The following is a 21,978-nucleotide window of genomic DNA, read 5'->3' on the forward strand; positions in this document are numbered from 1 at the left end:
ATCTCTAAGAAACAAAAAGTAAATCAAAAATAAATAAAAATAAAAACTGTAGGTATGAAATTACTATTATAGGCCGGGCACAGTGGTTCACGCCTGTAATCCCAACACTTTGGGAGGCCAAGGCAGGTGAATCACAAGGTCAGGAGTTTGAGACCAGCCTGGCCAACATAAATGAAAATTTAGTGAAACCCTGTCTCTACTAAAATGCAAAAATTAGTCGGGCATGGTGATGCATACCTGTAATTTCGGCTACTCAGGGGGCTGAGGCAGGAGAATTGCTTGAACCCGGGGGACGGAGGTTGCAGTGAGCCAAGATCACACCATTGCACTCCAGCCTGGGCAATAGAGTGCAGAGAAAAAAAAAAGAAAGAAAGAAAGAAAGAGAAAAAGAAATTACTATTATAGCTTTAAATGAACCAGGAGGGAAAAGTTGTAGGTATGAGTATAAGGTATGAGGAATTGTGAGCCTGGGGGTTTCTTAGAAGCACCTTTAAGTCACTTTGTCTTGTACCTCCTGGTCTGGCTATGCCTAGGAGTCAGATTTGCTGTGAGAACCCCATGAGCCCCCTAAAATTCTGTGTGGAATAGGAATATTTCTTAAATGCTTTTTTTTTTTTTTTTTTTTTGCCACTACTATTTTAGCATAACTTCTTGATTTCTCTCCAGCTCTACTCACAAGCCCATTTCCTTTCAACCATAAGTTCTGGAGACAATCAAGGCAGGAAAAAGGCAGACGTTAATGAGGAACATACAAAGGCAAAACTGCAACAGATTTTTCCCCAATTTGCTGTGCTTTCTGCACATTTTTCCCCTTGCCTCTGCTATTTCCAGTTTTGAAAAGTGGGGAAGATGCAGCAAGCAGCATTATCCTTTTTGAATCTGTAAGGTTGCTCTTTCCTGCCCCAGCTGTGCACTGCTGCTCACAAAGCTGGGTTGTAAAATCCTGGTGAGTTAATGATGGTGGAACCCTTCTCCCTGCGAGCACAGGCAACAGTCTTTGCACTTCCAGAGCTGACCCTCGGTGCTGAAAGGGCTTGGTGAGTGCTAAGATTTCAGAGATGCCACTTGACAATCAAGTCATTACAGAGGCGGCAAGGTTTTCTTCAGAAGCCTATGCCCCCATACCTAAACCTTCCCCTTGAACAATCTCAAAAAAGTTATGATTTTTCTCCACCAACTCTTTTTTTTTTTTTTTTTTTTTTTTTTTGAGACGGAGTTTCGCTCTCGTTACCCAGGCTGGAGTGCAATGGCGCGATCTCGGCTCACCGCAACCTCCGCCTCCTGGGCTCAGGCAATTCTCCTGTCTCAGCCTCCTAAGTAGCTGGGATTACAGGCACGCACCACCATGCCCAGCTAACTTTTTGTATTTTTAGTAGAGACGGGGTTTCACCTTGTTGACCAGGATGGTCTCGATCTCTCGACCTCGTGATCCACCCGCCTCGGCCTCCCAAAGTGCTGGGATTACAGGCTTGAGCCACCCCGCCCGGCCTCTCCACCAACTCTTATGGATAACAGCAGAACTCAGAACAAGGGCTATCACAGTCAATGCTCTATCCATCGATTCTCCCCAGCACAGAGTCCAGTGGGACCATGACCCTGACTCCAGGCTTTCTTCTGCAAGCATCTTTGACTCCTAGCCTAAGAACAGTCTTTGACTGCCTGCAGAGAGTGTCCTGAAAGTAAAAGGGAGGAAAGCCTTCAGGAGCAATTCTTAAGCAACGAGTAACAGGAGGTAGTGAAAAAGACTCCAACTTTCTTGCCCTTGGCAAGAGGAGAGACAACTCTGAGGTTTGCTCTCTGCCGTCTCCCAGAGGTCCCCAGCAGGATTGAACCTGAGTGCCCACAGTGGTAACCTGCTCATTAGTGTATCCTGCACTGTCTCACTTCCCCTCTTCTTTAACTGTGCCTCCTGGGGTCACCTCTCAGATACACAATTTGTTCTCAAATCTGCATCATCAGGTCAATTTCTGAGGGCACCCAACTTAAAACACATAGTTGCATTAATGTGTATTTTCCTATTGGATGATGAACTCCCCACAGACAGCCAAAAACCATATTTCTCTGAGAACTCACCCTGCCAAATGCTTTTATTAATTACCTCATCTAATCTGCCTGAGGACACCACTATTATTATTATCCGCATTTTACAAATGAGAAAAATGAAGCTCAGAGAGCTTAAGTCACTTGTCCAAGGTCACACAGACTATAGAAGAAGAGCTAGGATTTGAACCAAGGTGGTCTCTTTCTGAAGTTCACGCTCTCAATGACTGCATGTTACATATGATATTCAATCATGTTATGAAAGGAAGATGGTAGCAAGCAAACTTGACAAACACTGGTACAGTGTTCATTATTTGGGTGCTAGAGATCATCCAATTTCTCAAACATGTTTAAGACCCAATGGAGACAGAGGTCATCAGAGTGTCCTTCCCCAGATTTTCATGCACCTTTTTTTCTGTTCATTTCTTGATTCCTTTTGTGTCTAAGACACTGAATTAGGACCTGTGGAGGTCACAAACTGAAACAAATTCAAGGAGCTTACAATCTACTAGATGGGATGGGAGAGGAACAAAGATAAGGTAGAAGTGCCTGGAAAGATAAATGACAAGACCAGAGCTTCCATCAGGCTCACCAGATTCATGGCCAAATGCGTTGAGCAGAGAAGTGCCATGTTTTCAGGGAAGGTAGCCCCTGGGAACTGGAGTGGATGGCTGCCCTGGAAAAGGTAAGGCTTAGAGAATGGGGGGAGTTTTCTGGCTAGGAGCAGGGCTGGGGAGGGGGAATGAAAGGGGAGAGGCTCGTGAGCAAAACCACAAAGCCAGGAGATACCAGGTGATTCTCTTCATCACTCTACCTCCCCCACCTTTCCTCAGGTCAAAACAACTGGGGAGTCAAAGGGGGCAACTGAAAAAGATGTTTACCAGGAGAGAAACCAAGGTTCAAGAGACAATGGCTGAGAGTTGTAGATACATGGTAATTCACGACTGCTTTTCAAGCCAAGACATGTCCAAAGTACACAAACCACATACTAAACAAGTCACCCTTCTTGCAGGCCTAAGAGGGCTGATGGAGTAAGATGACGCATGTGACCGCAGTGGCTCCCCACTCTGAAAACTTGGCACCAGAAGACACTGTATAACTGCCAGTCTCACTGTTGTGCTTGGATTACACTACTTGGCACTCAGGAGTGTCACAAACTTTGGGGGTTGAAGACATTTCTCTGAAGCCTTGGCAACTGAGACCTCATTTACAGCTCCTGGGCTGGGAGAGGATTTCTTCTTTGCTCACCTTTACCCTTCACCCCAGTGAGGGCGTGGGCAGGAGAGACTGGCACACTGGATAAGAAAGAGAGAGAAACTAGTCAAATACTCTGCGCCATTTTGCAAGGAGCGATCAGGCATGGAAAGCCTTGAAGATTCTGGGCTACTACAGGCAGAATTTGCTCAAGAAGGATCTGACTCTTTTTGTTTTTAATGTATTTTTTCAAATATTGAAATGGGCCAGGCATGATGGCTCATGCCTATAATCCCAGCACTTTAGGAGGCTGAGGTGGGAGGATGACTTGAGCCCATGAATTCCAGACCAGACTGGGCAACATAGTGAGATGCTATCTCTACAAATATATACAGAAATTAACCAAGTGTGATGGCACATGCCTGTAGTCCCAGCTGCTTGGGAGGCTAGGGTGGAAGGATTGCTTGAGCCTGAGAGGTTGGGGCTGCAGTGAGCCAAGATCACACAACCGTATTCCAGCTTGAGCGAAACAGTGAGACCCCATCTCAAAATAAATAAATAAATAAATAAATAAATAAATAAGTAAAAATTTTTTTGAGATGGAGTCTATGTTGCCCATGCTGATCTCGAACTCTGGGCTGAAGCAGTCCAACCACCTCAGCCTCCCAAAGTGCTGGAATTACAGGCATGAGCCACCGTGCCCACGGGTCTTACTCTTGGTGGCTGTGTTCAGAGCTAACAGCCCCTCAGATCCCTTTGGCATACCCCAAATACAGATACAACCTGAGTAAAGACAATGACGATTCTGCACAACCTACCCCAAGTCCCAAACAGATAGCTGCCCCCAGACTCCTTTCAAGTAGAAATTCCACAACCACCATTCTTCCCAGCCTTACATTGGGGCACCTAGAGTTTTATAGCCAGGACTATAGGGAGGCAAGGCCCAGGATCCAAGTCCCAGGAGGTTAAAAATAGTTTGTCATTTATTCAGCAAGATACCAGGTCTTGTTAAAGGGACACTGTGTAACCAACAAGCTTATGTAAGGATCATGCCCCTGGCGTTCCCCACACTCTGCCCTAGAGGAGGCAAATACAGGTGTATTGAAGCCAATGGGGCAATCTTTGCCCACAGGGGCCTGAGAGCAGAAGGATAAATACTTTCCCATTTTCTCTCCCCCAACCCTAGGATGTTCCTGAGACGCATTTCATAGATCTCAGAAGGTTCTGAACAGGGGTGGTCAACTCAGTAACTCATCACTCTTATCGTGACGGAGTTCAGAACACACTACTCCAAAATACAGCACCTAGGCATTTGAGAAAACAGCAGAAGCAGGAAGGTCTCTCTGACCTTTTCTTGATCTTCTCCTCTGAAACAGACCAGAAAAGAATGTTCTTACCTTCCCCTAAAGTAGGTCATAAGGGCCAGGTGCAGTGGTTCATGCCTATAATCCCAGCACTTTGGGAGGCCAAGACAGGAGGACTGCTTGAGGCTGGTAATTCAAAACCAGGCAACATAGTGAGACCCAGACTCCACAAAAAAATTAGCCAAACATAATGGTGAACAGCTATGGTCCCAGCTACTCAGGAGGCTGAGGATGGAGGATTGCTTGAGTGTATAAGGTCAGGGCTGCACACTGCAGCCTTCCCTGATGGTGCCGCTCCACTCCAGCCTAGGCAACAAAGCAAAATCTTGTCTCAAAAGAAAAAAAAATTAGTTAATGGGTCAGAAAATGCTCATGCAGGCCAGACGAAACAGCTTACACCTGTAATCCCAGCACTATGGGAGGTAGAGGTGGGAGGATCACTTAAGCCCAGGAGTTCAAGACCAGCCTGGGCAACAGAGTGAGACTTCATCTCTATAAAAATGTTAAACAATCCCACTCCTGTGTGTAGTTAATAATAATAAGGAAAAAAAATGTTAGACAATAAGCTGAGCATGGTGGCGAGGTGGGAGGATCATTTCAGCCTGGTAGGCAGAGTTAACAGTGAGCACTGTACTCTAGCTTGGGCAACAGAGTGAGACTCTGTCACAAAATGCATAAATAATTAACAAAGATCCTCATTCCAGAGGTGCCCTCCCTATGCCTTGAGGAAAGTAATGTCCTTATCTCTGAAGACACAGAGAAGAATTTGAACAAAGGAGCCTTGCTAAATGCCCCACAGCTGATTACTATTAGATCATACCTCCTTTGTCCAATCATACTTCTCCATGACTGTCCACTCTGCATCAAGCCTAAGCATAAAAAAAAAAAAAAAAAAAAAAAAAACAAAAAGAAAAACAAAAAAAAAAAACACAAGCTTGGCTGGGCGCGGTGGCTCACGCCTGTAATCCCAGCCCTTTGGGAGGCCAAGGTGGGTGGATCATCTGAGGTCAGGAGTTCAAGATCAGCCTGGCCAACATGGTAAAACCCTGTGTCTACTAAAAATAGAAAAATCAGCTGGGTGTGTTGGTGCTCACCTGCAGTCCCAGCTATTCTGGAGGCTGAAGCAGGAGAATCGCTTGAACCCGGGAGGCAGAGGTTGCAGTGAGCCGAGATGGCACCACTGCACTACAGCCTGGGCAACAAAGCAAGATTCTGTCAAAACAAACAAACACAAGCGCCCCCCTTTTCGTGGTTCTTCACTTCTTTTTTTTTTTTTTTTTTTTTGAGACAGAGTCCCACTCTGTCACCCAGGCTGGAGTGCAGTGGGTTGAGATCATGCAGTGGCATGATCTCAGCTCACTGCAACCTCCACCTCCCAGATTCAAGCGATTCTCCTGCCTCAGCCTCCTAAGTATCTGTGACTACAGGTGAGCGCCACCATGCCCAATCAATTTTGTACTTTTAGTAGAGTCAAGGCTTCACCATGTTAGCCAGGCTGGTCTCAAACTCCCAACCTCAGGTGATCCGCCCACCTTGGCCTCCCAAAGTGCTGGGATTACAGGGGTGAGCCACCGCAGCCGGCCGGCTCTTCATTTCTGAAGGCCCCATGTCACATTAAATATATTAAATAAGTGAATATGCTTCTTTTTATTTGTTTATTTATTTGAGATAGTCTCACTCTGTCACCCAGGCTGGAGTGTGATCTTGGCTCACTGTAACCTCTGCCTCCAGGGTTCAAGTGATTCTCTTGCCTCAGCCCCCCAAGTAGCTGAGATTACAAAAGCACACCACCACACCCAGCTAATTTTTGCATTTTTAGTAGAGATGAGGTTTTACTGTGTTGGCCAGGGTGAACTCTTGACCTCAGGTGATCCACTCACCCCAGCCTCCCAAAGTGCTGGGATTACAGTTGCAAACCACTGCACCCAGACTGAATATGCTTCTTTCTTGTTAACTTGTCTTTTATCATAGGTGCCTCAGCTGAGGTACTCAGGAATCTCAGAAGATATCACTTGCCTTCTGAAAGTGACCCAGTAGGGCACAGCAGTGTGGGTTTCCTTAGATCCCTTCTTCTGTTGGGGCTGAACATGAACCTTTTCTGTTGTAACCAGTCAGGCATTGACTCTAAGAGGTCCTCATGCAACCCACAGAAACTGTAGAAGATGATCCCTCTATCTACAGTGGATAGGCATAGCAGGTGAATTATTTTCACTAAGTCCTGTTTCATTTTGTTGATGTACTAGAACTCATCTTGCGGGAGGACCACTGACTCACCATGCAAAAATGGGAAGATCGGTTTCATTAGAGGTGGGGTGTTTCACACACTTCTTACATACACACATCAGGACACAAAGTGGGGTGACGCGGTTTGGCTGATGTCTAAGTGCCCTCAACCCAACATAGAGATTTTAACCAAGTATAGCAAGGAGTCTTCAATTTGAGAATCCAGCTCCCTCTTCCAAAGCAGATGATAGGTGAGAATAAGGGAGGGGGTTGGGAAAGTGGGAGAAAGATGGGATTAGGGTTAAAATAAACCTGAGAGAAAAGAGCAGAATTCCAAAGAGAAGGAAAAAAAAAAATCTCATCTATACCTTCTCCTGTTTGACTACCTAGGTCTGACCATTATCGTTTCCAGTGACAGAAAACATCCAGAAATATACATGTCATGCGTGGTAAAGGTTGAGTTTTATTTGGAGTGGGAAAACTAAGATTGCAAACAGTTAAAAGAAGAAATATATAGTGCTTTAGTTTTTAGCATTCATCACAGATCAAAATTCACATTTTAAGCTCAAGACTAACTGTTTTGTAAATTATAAACTTATCATTTTGATATATTAAAAATGCAAACACTGGAACAAAAAATTATTTCTGAGTTTTTGAAATTGTGTAAAAAGCCGGGTGCGGTGGCTCACGCCTGTAATCCCAGCACTTTGGGAGGCTGAGGTGGGTAGATCACAAGGTCAATAGATCGAAACCATCCTGTTCAACATGGTGAAATCCCGTCTCTACTAAAAATACAAAAAAATCAACTGGGCATGGTGGTGTGTGCCTGTAATCCCAGTTACTCAGGAGGCTGAGCCCGGAGAATTGCCTGAACCCAGGAGGTGGAGGTTGCGGTGAGCCGAGATCACGCCATTGCACTCTCCAGCCTGGGTAACAAGAGCAAAACTCCATCTCAAAAAAAAAAAAAAGAAAGTGTGTAAAAAAAAAAAAAAAAAAAAAAAAAAAAAAAAAACCCTTCCTTTTCTCCATGTCCCTCTCTGGCGGCAGGGGGCTGCTGACATCTGCCAAAGTCCTGAATATCCAGTTATACAACATCCTGAAGGCTAGTTAGACGCATGAGCTGTGCAATCCCACTCCTAGGTATTTACTCAAAAGAAATGAAAAGTTACATTTACATGAAAACCTGTACAAATGTTTATGCACCTTTATTCATAATCCCCCCACGCTGGACACAACCTACATGTCTTTCACCTGAGGAATGTATAAACAAAAGGCGATACATCCATACAATGTAATATTTCTCTGCAACAGAAAGGAACAAAAGATGGATGTATGCAGATTTTGCTAAATGAGAGAAGCTAGTCTGAAAGGGCTCTATGATTCCATTGGTATAACATTCCAGGAAAAGCAAACAGAAAACTGATTGCTGGGTGTACATGGGGGTGGAGGCAAATAGAAGGAAGGGACTGAGGCTGGTTGCGGTGGCTCACGCCTGTAATCCCAGCACTTTGGGAGGCTGAGGCAGAAGGATCATGTCAAGTCAGGAGTTTGAGACCAGCCTGGCCAACATGGTGAAACCCTGTCTCTCATACATGAGGCAACAAACACATGAAAAAATGCTCATCATCACTGGTCATTAGAGAAATGCAAATCAAAACTACATTGAGATACCATCTCACACCAGTTAGAATGACGATCATTAAAAAATCTGGAGACAACAGATACTGGAGAGGATGTGGAGAAATAGGAACACTTTTACACTGTTGCTGGGAGTATAAATTAGTTCAACCATTGTGGAAGACAGTATGGTGATTCCTCAAGGACCTAGAAATAGAAATCCCATTTGACCCAGCAATCCCATTACTGGGTATATAGCCAAAGAATTATAAATCGTTCTACTATAAGGACACATGCACACGAATGTTCATTGCAGCACTGCTTACAATAGCAAAGACCTAGAACCAACCAAAATGCTCATCAATGATAGACTGCACAGGGAAAATGTGGCACATATACACCATGGAATATTATGCAGCCATCAAAAACGATGAGTTCATGTCCTTTGGAGGGACATGGATGAACCTGGAAACCATCATTCTCAGCAAACTGACACAAGAACAGAAAATCAAACACTGCATGTTCTCAATCATAGGCCAGTGTTGAGCAATGAGAACACATGGATGCAGGGAGGGGAGCACTACACACTGGGGTCTGTTGCGGGGAAATAGAAGAGGGACAGCGAGTTGTGGGGAGTTGGGGAGAGATAGCATGGGGAGAAATGCCAGATATAGGTGATGGGGAGGAAGGCAGCAAATCACACTGCCACGTGTGTACCTATGCAACCATCTTGCATGTTCTTCACATGTACCCCAAAACCTAAAATGCAATTTAAAAAAAAAAAAGTTCATTTAAAATTAAAAAAGGAAAAAAAAACCCTATCTCTACAAAAAAAAAATTACAAAAATTAGCCAGGTGTGGTGGTGCATGCCCACAGTCTCATCTACTTGGGAGGCTGAGGCAGGAGAATCACTTGAACCCAGGGAGGTGGAGGTTACAGTCAGCGAGCTGAGATGGCACCACTGCACTCCAGCCTGGGTGATAGAGGGAGACACTGTTTCAAAAAAACAAAAAAGGAAGAAATTGATTACAAAAAGACGCAGGGAATTTTTGAGGGTGATGGAGCTGTTCCATATGTTTATTATGGTGGTGGCGATTACACAACTGTATTTCATTTGTCAATCCTCATAGAATTGTACACTGCCAAAAAAAGTGAATTTTACTTTATGTAGATTATACCTCAGTTTAAATTATTTGTGTATTTATTTTTAAAGAGAGAAGTCTCTTTATGTTGCCCAATCATGTGTCAGTCTCTAGAGTAGCTGGGACTATAGGCACACGTCACTGCCCCCAACTTATATACATCAATTACAAAAAGAAAAAGACATGGGCCTTGGGGTCACCAGGCCCAATTTCTGTTGAAAACTTTCTGTCCAACTTCACTGTTGTAAAGATCCCAAGCAGATGTTTTCACAGTTAGGAGGTTATGTGAAATGTCCCATTCATTATACTAAGTAACAAGATAAATCCTTCCTGGCAGATTTTCATTGGTTATGATGAAGTTCGGGGCACTAACCACTTGTGCACTGTGGGCAGGATTTGACAAGGACAATCACACCACAGGGTTTATGGAGTACTTTGTCTGTGCCAGGAGTGCTGGGCCTCTAGGCAGAGTCACACAGCTCCTTCCCAGCTTCTGACCCTGGGTATACATGCTCTCAACAGGCAGACGCCTCACCTCCTGGGGTCTCTGTTTCTCCACTGTGATTTCTTTTCTTTTTTTTTTTTTTTTATTTTTGAGACAGAGTCTCATTCTTGTCAGCAGGCTGTAGTGCAGTGGTTCGATCTTGGCTCACTGCAACCTCCGCCTCCTGGGTTCAAGTGATTTTCCTGTCTCAGCCTGCCGAGTAGCTGGGATTACAGGTGCCTGCCACAATACATGGCTAATTTTTGTATTTTTAGTAGAGACAGGGTTTCACCATGTTGGCCAGGCTGGTCTCAAACTCCTGACCTCAAGTGATCCACCCACCTCGGTCTCCCAAAGTGCCGGGATCATAGGCGCAAACCACCACGCCCAGCCTCTCCACTGTGATTTTAAAGGCCCATTCCGGACCCATTCCAGGGGTCTGTGGCTTGGAGACTGCACTGTAATCAGTGGTGGCCAGAGGACAGTTCTCTGGGAACTGACAATGGTGGTGACAGTGGTGGTGAAGATGAGGATGCTTCCAACCTGGACAAGAGGAAGAAGTTAAAGGAAGCCAGGCGCGGTGGCTCATGCTGCAATCCCAGCACCTCAGTAGGCTGAGGTGAAAGAATCGCTTGAGCCCAGAATAAAGACCAGCCTGGGCAACAGACAAGGCCCATTTTGTAATAATTGTTTTTAATTGAAAAAAAAAAAAAAAGTTAAAGGAGCGTTTTTAATGGAAGTAGATAATTTACAAGTTTTCATTCCTTTTGTGGCTTGGAGACTATTTGTGAAAGACTAGAAAGATACACAGCCCCTTGCATGCAGTAGGAGAATGGCAAGAGAGCACAGGAGGGCTTCCACTGATACTCTTAAGCTTTTATTCCTTAAAAACATTTGTAAGTGGAATTCAATAAAACCAAAACTTAAATCGACGTGTTCAGAGTCCATACCCATGAGTTATAATGCACACTGCACTTTTTCACATTGGAAATATTTCTCAATCATTTTTTAAGAGACACCCTCCCTTCTTAAGTAGTCATGAAAACTGTGGTGCAGGGCATTTTTTCATCATAGAAAGAGTATTTCTGTGTCTACCTGAGCAACCAATCATTTCTTGGAAAAAACACCTCACTGCTTTGTTCTCCCTCTCCCCTCCGAATGTTGTACAGGATGCTGCCTATACCAATACTTGGACGAATGAATGAACTGACAGGTACTTAAGTTCCTTTACTTTCTTGTTTAAATTTTATTTTATTTATTTATTTATTTTGAGATAGAGTTTCACCCTTGTTGCCCAGGCTGGAAGGCAATGGTGTGATCTCACCTCGCTGCAACCTCTCCCTCCTGGGTTCAAGCAATTCTCCTGCTTCAGCCTCCCAAGTAGCTGGGAATACAGTCATGTGCCACCACGCCCAGCTAATTTTGCATTTTTAGTAGAGATGGGGTTTCTCCATGTTGATCAGGCTGGTCTCAAACTCCCAAACTCAGATGATCCACCCGCCTTGGCCTCTCAAGGTGCTGAAATTACAGGTGTGAGCCACTGCAACCCGCTATTTTTTTAATTTTTAAGATGGAATCTTGCTCTGTTGCCCAGGTTAGAGTGTAGTGGCACGATCTCAGCTCACTGCAACCTCTACCTCCTGGGTTCAAGCAATTCTCCTGCCTCCACCTCCCTAGTAGCTAGGATTACAGGCATGTGCCACCACACCCAACTAATTTTTGTATTTTTAGTAGAGATGGGTTTTCCCCATGTTGGCCAGACTGGTCTCAAACTCCTGATGGCCAATGATCGGCCTGCCTCAGCCTCCCAAAGTGCTGGGATTACAGGTGTGAGCCACCATGCACAGCCTTCAGTTCCTTTAAATCCTTCATACTAGCAGGTCAACTCCGCCTCCATACTCCTTACCTGACCTGGGGCCGACATCCTGCTGATGGAGCAGCTTTGAGCAAGCTTTGTTTAAGGGCAGCTCCCAGGAGAACTCGGGTGCCCTGGCTGGGCCAGGGAATAAAAAGGACTGTGCATTTCAAAGGAAAGGGTGAGTGAAGGGGTGATTCAGCCCCGCCTCAAAGGCTAAAAATAATCTGGCTTTGTAGACTCTTCCTCCAACTACTCAGGGCCCGGAAAACGGGAGAGGGGGAGAAAAGGGTGGAATCTTTACATCAGTCCTGACTATTAAGCGTGTGCTGGTCAGAATAGAGTTAAAAGGGAACCTTCATCCCAGGCTGTCTTCCAAGTCTACTTCTTATGACTAGAACTCATCACTCATCTCTTTTGTAATAAACGCAATTAGGAGGAGCCAGGTGGGATTCCCCTGTTGTCTTGTCCCACTGTGGTCTCTTGTCTCACAGTTTAAAGCCCAGATAGGCACTCGCCTCAAGTCAGCTTTCCTGGAGCCTGTATGCCCACATGCACCTGAGCCTGCACATGTGGCCTCTATGGGTACAGAATCCCATCTCCTTACAGGTCGTTTGGGTGGGTAAAAACCCTCCCTCTTCCCCTAGATAGTTTAATAACAAAGGAGACAATGAGCAGGAGATGCTTTTATCCTCCTTAAGCAAATCCAAGTGTCGTTCCAACCTTCCTGTAGTCAGATGCAAGCTTCCTCTGTGTGCCAGTGATGGAGTTTTCTCTTTACTGCGCTTCCTTTACTCCTGGTCTGCAAATTGTCTCAGTAGGACAAGGACTCCTTGCTGCCCAGCATGCTTCTCTACTCCGCCTGAACCTGGGTGTTTGTAAACCTGTCAGAAATTCCAGAGGACCGACTTCCTTTATAAACCCAGGTTAGAGGCAGTCCAGGAGGCCTATTTAATGGCCAGCACCTGGGGATGTCGGACCTACAGCCTCCTGGTGGGTTCCTGGACCAGGCGATCCTCCTGGAAGTAGTAAGCAACATGGGAGGTTCTGCTTCTCTTCATCTGCTGAGTAAAACCTTCTCCTTGCAAACTAGGTCTTCCTAAGTGCAATGACTTGCATGTGGAACTGCACACCATGTCTGGCTCCAGCCTAGTCATCCTCCAACACAGAAGTCTCACCCAGTGGGGCATGAGGCTGCCACATAGCCACTTCCCTTTTCTTGGTGAATATGCCACCTCAATTGGTTGGAAAGGTATATCAAGAACTCCAGCATCCTTAACCCAGGTGCTATTGCTACATATTTGCCAGGGTTTTATATGCTACAGAAACACTTCAGATTTTCCATAGGATTGTTCCGAGTCAGGTCAGTTCTGAGCAGTTTCCAAATGAGGTGAGAAGGCAGTAACTCCCTGGATGTGGACTTGAAAAACCATCAGATTCCATCCCTTTAAATCCCAAAATACACTTCGTTCTTTAAATTACTTACAAGAAAGAATATGAACAACTGATATCTCCTCAAGATTACTTTCTCCCAGGCCCTATCTGTGCTTAGCTTTTAAATAGATCATCTCCTTCAGTCCCCACATTTACAAGAGTTGGGGGTTGGGGGTGGGGGTTTTGAGGTTTTAACAGAGTCATGAAAGGTTCCACTGTCATGCAACCTGTAAAAGAGATTTGAACTCAAGTCTGTCTAGCTCTACATCCAGAACTGGTAACCATGATGTCCAGAAGGGCTCTGTTGAGATGCAAGAAATCTAGAGTGGAAAGTGTACAAGGCCAGAACTTGGAAGACTTGTCTTTGAATCTCTAGATCACATGCTAATTTTCTTTCTTTTCTTTCTTTTTTTTTTTTTTTTAAGAGACAGGGTCTTGCTCTGTCACCCAGGCTGGAGTGCAGTGGCTCTATCATAGTTCACTGCATCCTTAAGCTCCTGGCTTCAACTCATCCTCCTGCCTCAGCCTTCCAAAGTGCTGGGATTACCGGTATGAGCCTACATCCTAATTTTTTATATGACTGTGAGGACTAGCAACATCTCTCTGGGTGTGAGATCTGAAGAAAAGAAATAATGGTATTAGGTCAGCCTGTTTCTCAAAAGTGTTTGGTTGGGTCTTATCACTAATCTCTACAGGAAATGGAAAGGAGATAAGCAAACAACACACAAGAGGAAGTGACCAGGATTCTTCAGCCTTGCCAATCTTCTTAGAAAGGATCACAGGAGGGCAGGGCCCCCTTTCTAGATGGTATCTGGAGACCAAATCCCTCCCACCAGCCTTCTCCCGGTTGTCTGAAACCTTCCTACTTTCATTAGAGTCCTAAAAAACAACCACTTCAAAATGAGCCAAATTAGGTGTCCAAGTTTCAAGGGCTTCATTTACATCTTGAGAGAAATAAGCTGAACCGTTTCCAGTTACTGAAGCCATTAAATTCAGAAAGGGCTTTTCCCAAAAGCAAGCAAGAGAGATATCTGAGGCACACCCTGAAAAGGCCCCATAATGGGCATCAAATTTATTTGAAGGTTGAGCTACATCTTTTAAAATATAGACAAAGGCGGCCGGGCGCGGTGGCTCAAGCCTGTAATCCCAGCACTTTGGGAGGCCGAGGCGGGTGGATCACGAGGTCGAGAGATCGAGACCATCCCGGTCAACATGGTGAAACCCCGTCTCTACTAAAAATACTAAAAATTAGCTGGGCATGGTGGTGCGTGCCTGTAATCCCAGCTACTCAGGAGGCTGAGGCAGGAGAATTGCTTGAACCCAGGAGGCGGAGGTTGCGGTGAGCCGAGATCGCGCCATTGCACTCCAGCCTGGGTAACAAGAGCGAAACTCCGTCTCAAAAAAAAAAAAAAAAAAAAAAAAAAAAATATATATATATAGACAAAGGGCTGGGTGCAGTGGCTCACGCCTGTAATTCCAGCACTTTCGGAGGCCAAGACGGGTAGATCGCAAGGTCAAGAGATCGAGACCATCCTGGCCAACATGGTGAAACCCCATCTCTACTAAAAATACAAAAATTAGCTGGGCATGGTGGCACACACCTGTAATTTCAGCTACTCGGGAGGCTGAGGCAGGAGAATCACTTCAACCTGGGAGGAAGAGGTTGTCAGTGAGCTGAGATCACACCACTGCACTCCAGCCTGGTGACAGACAGAGATTTCATCTCAAAAAAAAAGTACAGACAAGGTTTGTATTCTAGCCATATCCATACCCATTTTTTTGTTTTTGTTTTTGTTTTTTCTGTTTTTGTTTTTTTTTTTTTTGTGAGACGGAGTTTCGCTCTTGTTACCCAGGCTGGAGTGCAATGGCGCGATCTCGGCTCACCGCAACCTCCGCCTCCTGGGTTCAGGCAATTCTCCTGCCTCAGCCTCCTGAGTAGCTGGGATTATAGGCACGCGCCACCATGCCCAGCTAATTTTTTTGTATTTTTAGTAGAGACGGGGTTTCACCATGTTGACCAGGTTGGTCTCGATCTCTCGACCTTGTGATCCACCCACCTCGGCCTCCCAAAGTGCTGGGATTACAGGCTTGAGCCACCGCGCCCGGCCCATACCCATTTTTTTTTAATAAAAGCAGACTTTCGATTTCTTAGTCAAATTACCTATCTTCCCCCTAAAGCTTTAAGTAGCCAGTAATATTTATGGAGCACAGTGCAAGAGCTTTAGACAAGCAGCATCTCATTTAACCCTCCTAGTAACCCTAGTATGCAGGTACTGCTAATCCTCCCAGGTCATAGATAGGGAAACTATTCTCTACTTCATTGCTGCCTTTCCTTTAATGACACCCAAGGATATACTATACTTAGCCTGTGGGTTCTCCCACCTGGGACATTATGGATGTGTACCTTCCCTTCATGAAGGTTGTATGAGAATCTTTATTATTGTCATTTTCTTTCTTTCTTTCTTTTTTAAGAGATGGGGTTTCGCCATGTTGGGCAGGCTGGTTTCAAACTCCTGACCTAAAGTGATCCACCTGTCTTGGCCTCCCAAAGTGCTGGGATTACAGGCGTGAGCCACCACGCCCAGCCATTATTGTCATTTTCAAACTATAAAGTATATAATAAACATTATGGTAAGCATAATTTCCTCCAAGCTACACACTTGTGTAACGCTGAGAAGCCCCTTCTACTCCTCTAAGAAACCCTGAAACATGAAGTTGCTTTGGGTGTTGCATTATTTCAGGTAAAGATCCAGTTTAATGTGGTGATAAGCAGCTTGGACTCAAAGCATGGGCTCAGGAGTTACAAATCCCCACTCAGCCATGTCCTCCTTGTGTGATTTTGGGCTACTCATGTACTCTCTTAGCCTCAGTTACTCACCTGTAAAATGGGAGTAGTAATAGGACTTATCCATAGGGATCTTGGGAGGATTAAATGAGCTAATGCATATATAATGCCTGTCACAGAGTAAGTGATCAAGAAATGTCAGCTGCTTTTCTTAATAAAGAGACTTTGGATGGAGGTTGCTTTAAGCAAGACCTTTTAGGTAACAATGCCTAAAGTCGTGTTTTCAAGGATGAGAAAACTATTGCATTGATTTCAAATTGTCTTCATATTTCAGATTAGGCATATATACATTTGGCTGAAAATGTGATCTTTGAAACAATTTCTTAGATTCTCAGCATGGGACAGGGTATGGAGTAAAGTCTATGGACTCCTGTAACCCAGCTGAGTTCCTTTATGAACCTGAAATCCATTACAGGGAGGTATGAATCCAAGAGCAACTATAGGGTGACCCCTCTGAGACCATAGCAGAACTGAGCCTTGCTGGAGGCAGATGTAATGAGATCACAGTTGCCCTGCCCCAGGAGACAGCACTAATCACTCTCAACCCCCGCTGAGCTGACAATACCAGCTCTCACCCTGGGTACCACCTCCCTTCCAGTTCCCAAGTTCTCAACTCTTTGTTCACTGAGAACTCATAGAGACTGGGCCATGAGGCTTCATTCATGTCTGTACACCCACACCTGGAACACAGTACATATTCTGTAAACCTTTACAGACTCATTCACAGGAAGCTATTAAATGCCCTCCTCTCTTCTCCAGGGTGGATCTGTGTATGTAACCAGTGCCAGTCATGTGAACTATATGTTTGGGTCAAAACAAATGCTGTCCAGCTTTTACATTCTTTCTTTCCCAGACTTAGTATTTTGTTTGACCAAACTTTGGTCAGGCTCCTGAATCTTACTCTCCTAAGTTTATCTGTATACTTCCTTGAAAAGACAAGCTTAGCAAGAACCCTGCTACATTGTCTACTCTCCACATCTGATATCCCTCCATATCTGATTGGGCTCCTTATCCTCCACCATCCCCTGGTGATGCCTGATCACTCTGCCCTGTTTTCAACAAGAATCCTGTTTAGCCAGAGTCCCCCTTTTCTCACCCACCAACCCCCACCTTCCTCCTGGCTATAAACTCCCACTTGCCTATGCTATCTTCAGAATTGAATCCAGTTCTACACTGAGGTCTCTTTTCCCCTAGTTAGATAGTCATGAACAGAAATCTGTCTTTACCACTTCAATTACTGTCCAGCTCTGGTTTTTCCTTGTCAGTACATATGGCTGCCCTTCATCTAAGAGTCACCTCAAAGAGACAGGCCACTCAGTCACAATCTTTACATTCTTTATATTTTAATTGTGTAAGTACCTTGCCTCTCTGGTATTTTGTTCCCAAACATTTCTTCAGCTGGACCACTTAAGTCAATGAAAGAGCTAATCTATTTAACGTTGATTCCATTAGCTTTGGTTTCCTGAACTTCTTTCCAAATTGGAGGGGGGATGATGGGAAAAGTGGCATCTCTCCATAGCCTTCTCGGACCTGCCACAGGAGAGGCAGGGGAGCTGTGGTTACTCTCCACACTCTCATTTGAGTGTGACCTTGAATCCCCACCCCAATCCTATGCATGTATAGTAGAGAAATAACGTACCTGTAAAAACTTAATGAGAGTGTCTCTCAATGGACCTAGTGGAGCCTGTATCCCCTAACCATAAATAGATTAGTCTTGCATCCTGGCAAGAACCCTGGATTTATAATCATGGGCCCTGACTCCTGTTGTGACATTTCAGATAATCACTTAGCCTCCTTAGAACTCAATTCTTAATTTTTAACATCAGAATCAACCTAAAACATTTTAATGTTCTCTGTAACACTGAAGACTGGAAAGCACTACGCAAACATGAAGAATGATTGGTCTCCCTGGAAATGCCTTCCTTTCCCCACAGTACAAGCTCATAGGAAGTTTCTGAGAGCAAAAGCCCCTAAGGAAACAAAAAGGCCAGCAGATCACAGATCACATTCAAAACAGAAAAGGCAGGCCGGGCGCGGTGGCTCAAGCCTGTAATCCCAGCACTTTGGGAGGCCGAGGCGGGTGGATCACGAGGTCGAGAGATCGAGACCATCCTGGTCAACATGGTGAAACCCCGTCTCTACTGAAAATACAAAAAAAAATTAGCTGGGCATGGTGGCACGTGCCTGTAATCCCAGCTACTCAGGAGGCTGAGGCAGGAGAATTGCCTGAGCCCAGGAGGCGGAGGTTGCGGTGAGCCGAGATCGCGCCATTGCACTCCAGCCTGGGTAACAAGAGCGAAACTCCGTCTCAAAAAAATAAAAAAATTAAAAAATAAATAAAAAAAAACAGAAAAGGCTGCGAAGCTCCCCATACATGTCTTATTTGTGTAGAATATCTCCTAGAACCTTGGTGGAGACAGGAGAATCTTCTGAAGTTACTTTCTCAATGGAAGAATCTAAGCATCAATTGTCCTTAACTCATATAAATGAAAATCTTAGGCCTGAACTAGAAGCTCCTAATATATTAGCCAATGTAGTAACTGGCCCTTTTAGAGGGAAGAATATGTCAAGAGTTGTCTAAAGGACTAATAGTGCAACCTGTGCTCTATTGTCCAAAGCTATTTTGGATCTTAAACCGTAAGTGCAATTAAAAAAAAAAAAAAATCAATGCTTTCAACAACTGAAAGTCAATTGAGTTACTTAAGCTATCCCCCAACATATATGGCCATTGACTCTCTGGGAGTCTGGCTACAGCATTTGGGCCTTGTGCAGACACCAAACTACTTAGCCAGCAGATAAAGATATAGGGAGCTCCAATCATCCAACCAAAAAACTAATGAAGTGTGGGTCATACATCATTTCTGTCACAGTTCACCAAGGACAAAGTCTGACAATGTTTTGTCCTCACTGAGAGGCAGCTCTGTGGAGCTGGAATGACTGAGGGTCCGGTTTTGCCTTCTCTTAGCTGTGACCTACGGTGTGCTCAAGCATCATCAGAGAACTTTTGTTTCTATACCTGAAAGGGAGTTTGCTTTCCCCAAAGGTATCCAGGAGGTTTTTACCAGTGTAGCCCCTCAGCCTCAGCCTTAATCCTGAGTGTCTTCCACCTCCAGGAATGCTCATGACCAGGCTCCTGAGGACTCCTTGAGTCCTGCCCCTCACCCGCAGAGCTATGAGTGTCAGAGGATAGAGGAGCAGTGTCTGCCCCTGGATCTGAGCTCAGTGAGGGTCTGTCCTGTGGCAAGAGTATCCTAGGGGTAAACTGACAGAGGCAGGGTGCTCCAGGAACCTGGGGGCGCATCCCAGCACCACCAGCACTGAGAAGATCAATAGCTCAGCATACATTCATTACACATTCCAGCATACCAACTGGGAAGTCCTGCTGGAGACCCTCTGCCCTCTAAGCCACAGTCATGGTTTCCTCATCTGCAAAATGGGAGAAAAATACCAATGTCACTGGGTGATTGACTCCATAAGATAATTATGGCAGCCAAGTGCCCAATACAGTGCCTGACACACAGCAGGTACTCACCTATGGTGGTGCATTTCCCTAGCCTCTCCCTCCACTCTAAAGTCCAACTGATGAAGCCCCTAGGAAACACCTGATGTTCCAGTTCCAGAGTGCTATGATATCTCAATATCCAACCCTTGATAAAGAACTATAATGAATAGTTCAGTTCAGCTTTTGTTCTGTTAGGGAAAACCATCCCAGTTGAAAGTAAAGCAAAAAAGATTACTGCATGCCTTTCCAATGTCATACAAGAGCATTTTCTTTTTCTTTTTTTTTTTTTTTTTTTTTGAGATGGAGTTTCGCTCTTGTTACCCAGGCTGGAGGAGCATTTTCTAACAAGTCCACCTACAGGTTATCTGACATTCTATAACACCGTTTCTCAAAGTCTGGTGCCTAGACCAGAAGTATCAACACTGTTATAAACACAAATTCTTAGGCATCACTCCAGACCTATAAAATCAGAAACTCTGGGATTTTCGTAATTAACAAGCTGTCCAGGATTGATGCACTGGTTTTAGGAAACATGACTTTGCTCTGCTTTAAGTAAACATAATTTTGTGCTTCCAAAAGTGCCTAACACAAAGTAAATGCTACATAAGTACTGCCTGTCATAAATTAGCCTATGTAAATGTAAAATCGTGATGGTTTATACATTGGGGCAAAAGGCATGGTCAAAGGACTAAAGATACGTAAGTGGAAGCCTTAGGGCCGACCCAAAACTGTCACAAACAAGCAGGCAAAAATCAGGGAGGCAGAGAATAATGTGGCTGTCTGCAGTTGATGAGCAAGGGGATATCAGAGGCAGGGTGTGGGTGAAACAGACACAGCTGGAATAAAGTCTTTTTGTTTTGGTTTTGGTTTTGTTTTGTTTTGTTTTGTTTTGTTTTGTTTTGTTTTGTTTTGTTTTGTTTTGAGACAGGGTGTCACTCTGTCACCTAGACTGGAGTGCAATGGTGCAATCCTAGCTCACTGCAACCTTCATCTGCTGGGCCGAAGTGCTCCTCCTGCTTCAGCCTTCCAGTAGCTAGGACTACAGGCACGTACCACCACATTTGGCTGATTTAAGTTTTTGTAGAGATGGGATCTTGCTATGTTGCCCAGGCTGGTCTTGAACTCCTGGCCTCAAGCAATCCTCCTGCCTCTGCCTCCCAAAGTGTTGAGATTACAGGCATGAGCCACCATGCCCAGCCACATGAAGTCTTAAGTTCACACCTGGGAAGCCTTCAAGTTGTCTGGAGCAAGTCTGACCTTTTAGCTGAGAAGATATTGGTCTCTGCGGGCTGATGCTTCCAAGTCTGAAAGGTGTCAGTCCTACCTGTCTGTGCTTGTCTCCCCTGCTCCTGGCTGTGTTTCTTTCTCACAGCTCTCCAATAACCTCAGGATGGTGCCACTGTTATCTTTGGGGGCATGAGGCAGGCAGCGTAGAGCAGATGAAGTTTGATCCTGGAGCCCATTTGTCCATTTGGGCTGCCATAGCAAAATAACATGTATAAACAACTGAAATTTTTTTCTCTTAGTTCTGGAGACTGGGGAATCCAAGATCAAGGTGCCAGAAGATTCTGGTGAGGGTCCATTCCCTGGTTCTCTCTGTGTCCTCATATGGTAGAAGGCATCTCTTTATAAGGGCACTAATGCCATTCATGAGGATTCCACTCTCATGACCTGATCACCTCCCAGAGCCCTCACCTCCTAACCATTAACATGGGGATTAGGATTTCAACATAAATGTTGGGACTGGGGGACAAAGACATTCAGGCCATGGAACCACCCACCATCCTGCTCAGGTATATTCCTGGCTCTCACAGCTTCATAGGATTGAGGTCAGTTTTTTCTAAGGACTGGGGCCAGAGCCCTAAGAACTAAGTTTTCCGTTTGGGCACTGTTACTGATGTAAGAGATGGCTAGTTAAAATGATTTTCCTGGGCAATACAAACATGAGCCTTGTGGTCAAACATATACCAGGTACTAGCAAAAATATGGCCCCTTCACAAGTGGGTTGATCTACTTACAAATGGCTGCATAAACAATAAAAACTGGATTTGGGTATTTTTTTCTTTTTTAGTTATTATTATTATTATTATTATTATTATTACTACTACTATTGAGATGGAGTTTTGCTCTTGTTACCCAGGCTGGAGTGCAATGGCACGATCTCGGCTCACCGCAACCTCCGCCTCCTGGGTTCAGGCAATTCTCCGGCCTCAGCCTCCTGAGTAGCTGGGATTACAGGCACGCACCACCATGCCCAGCTAATTTTTGGTATTTTTA

Source organism: Saimiri boliviensis, chromosome 1, assembly GCF_048565385.1.
Source record: "Saimiri boliviensis isolate mSaiBol1 chromosome 1, mSaiBol1.pri, whole genome shotgun sequence".
Lineage (NCBI taxonomy): Eukaryota > Metazoa > Chordata > Mammalia > Primates > Cebidae > Saimiri > Saimiri boliviensis.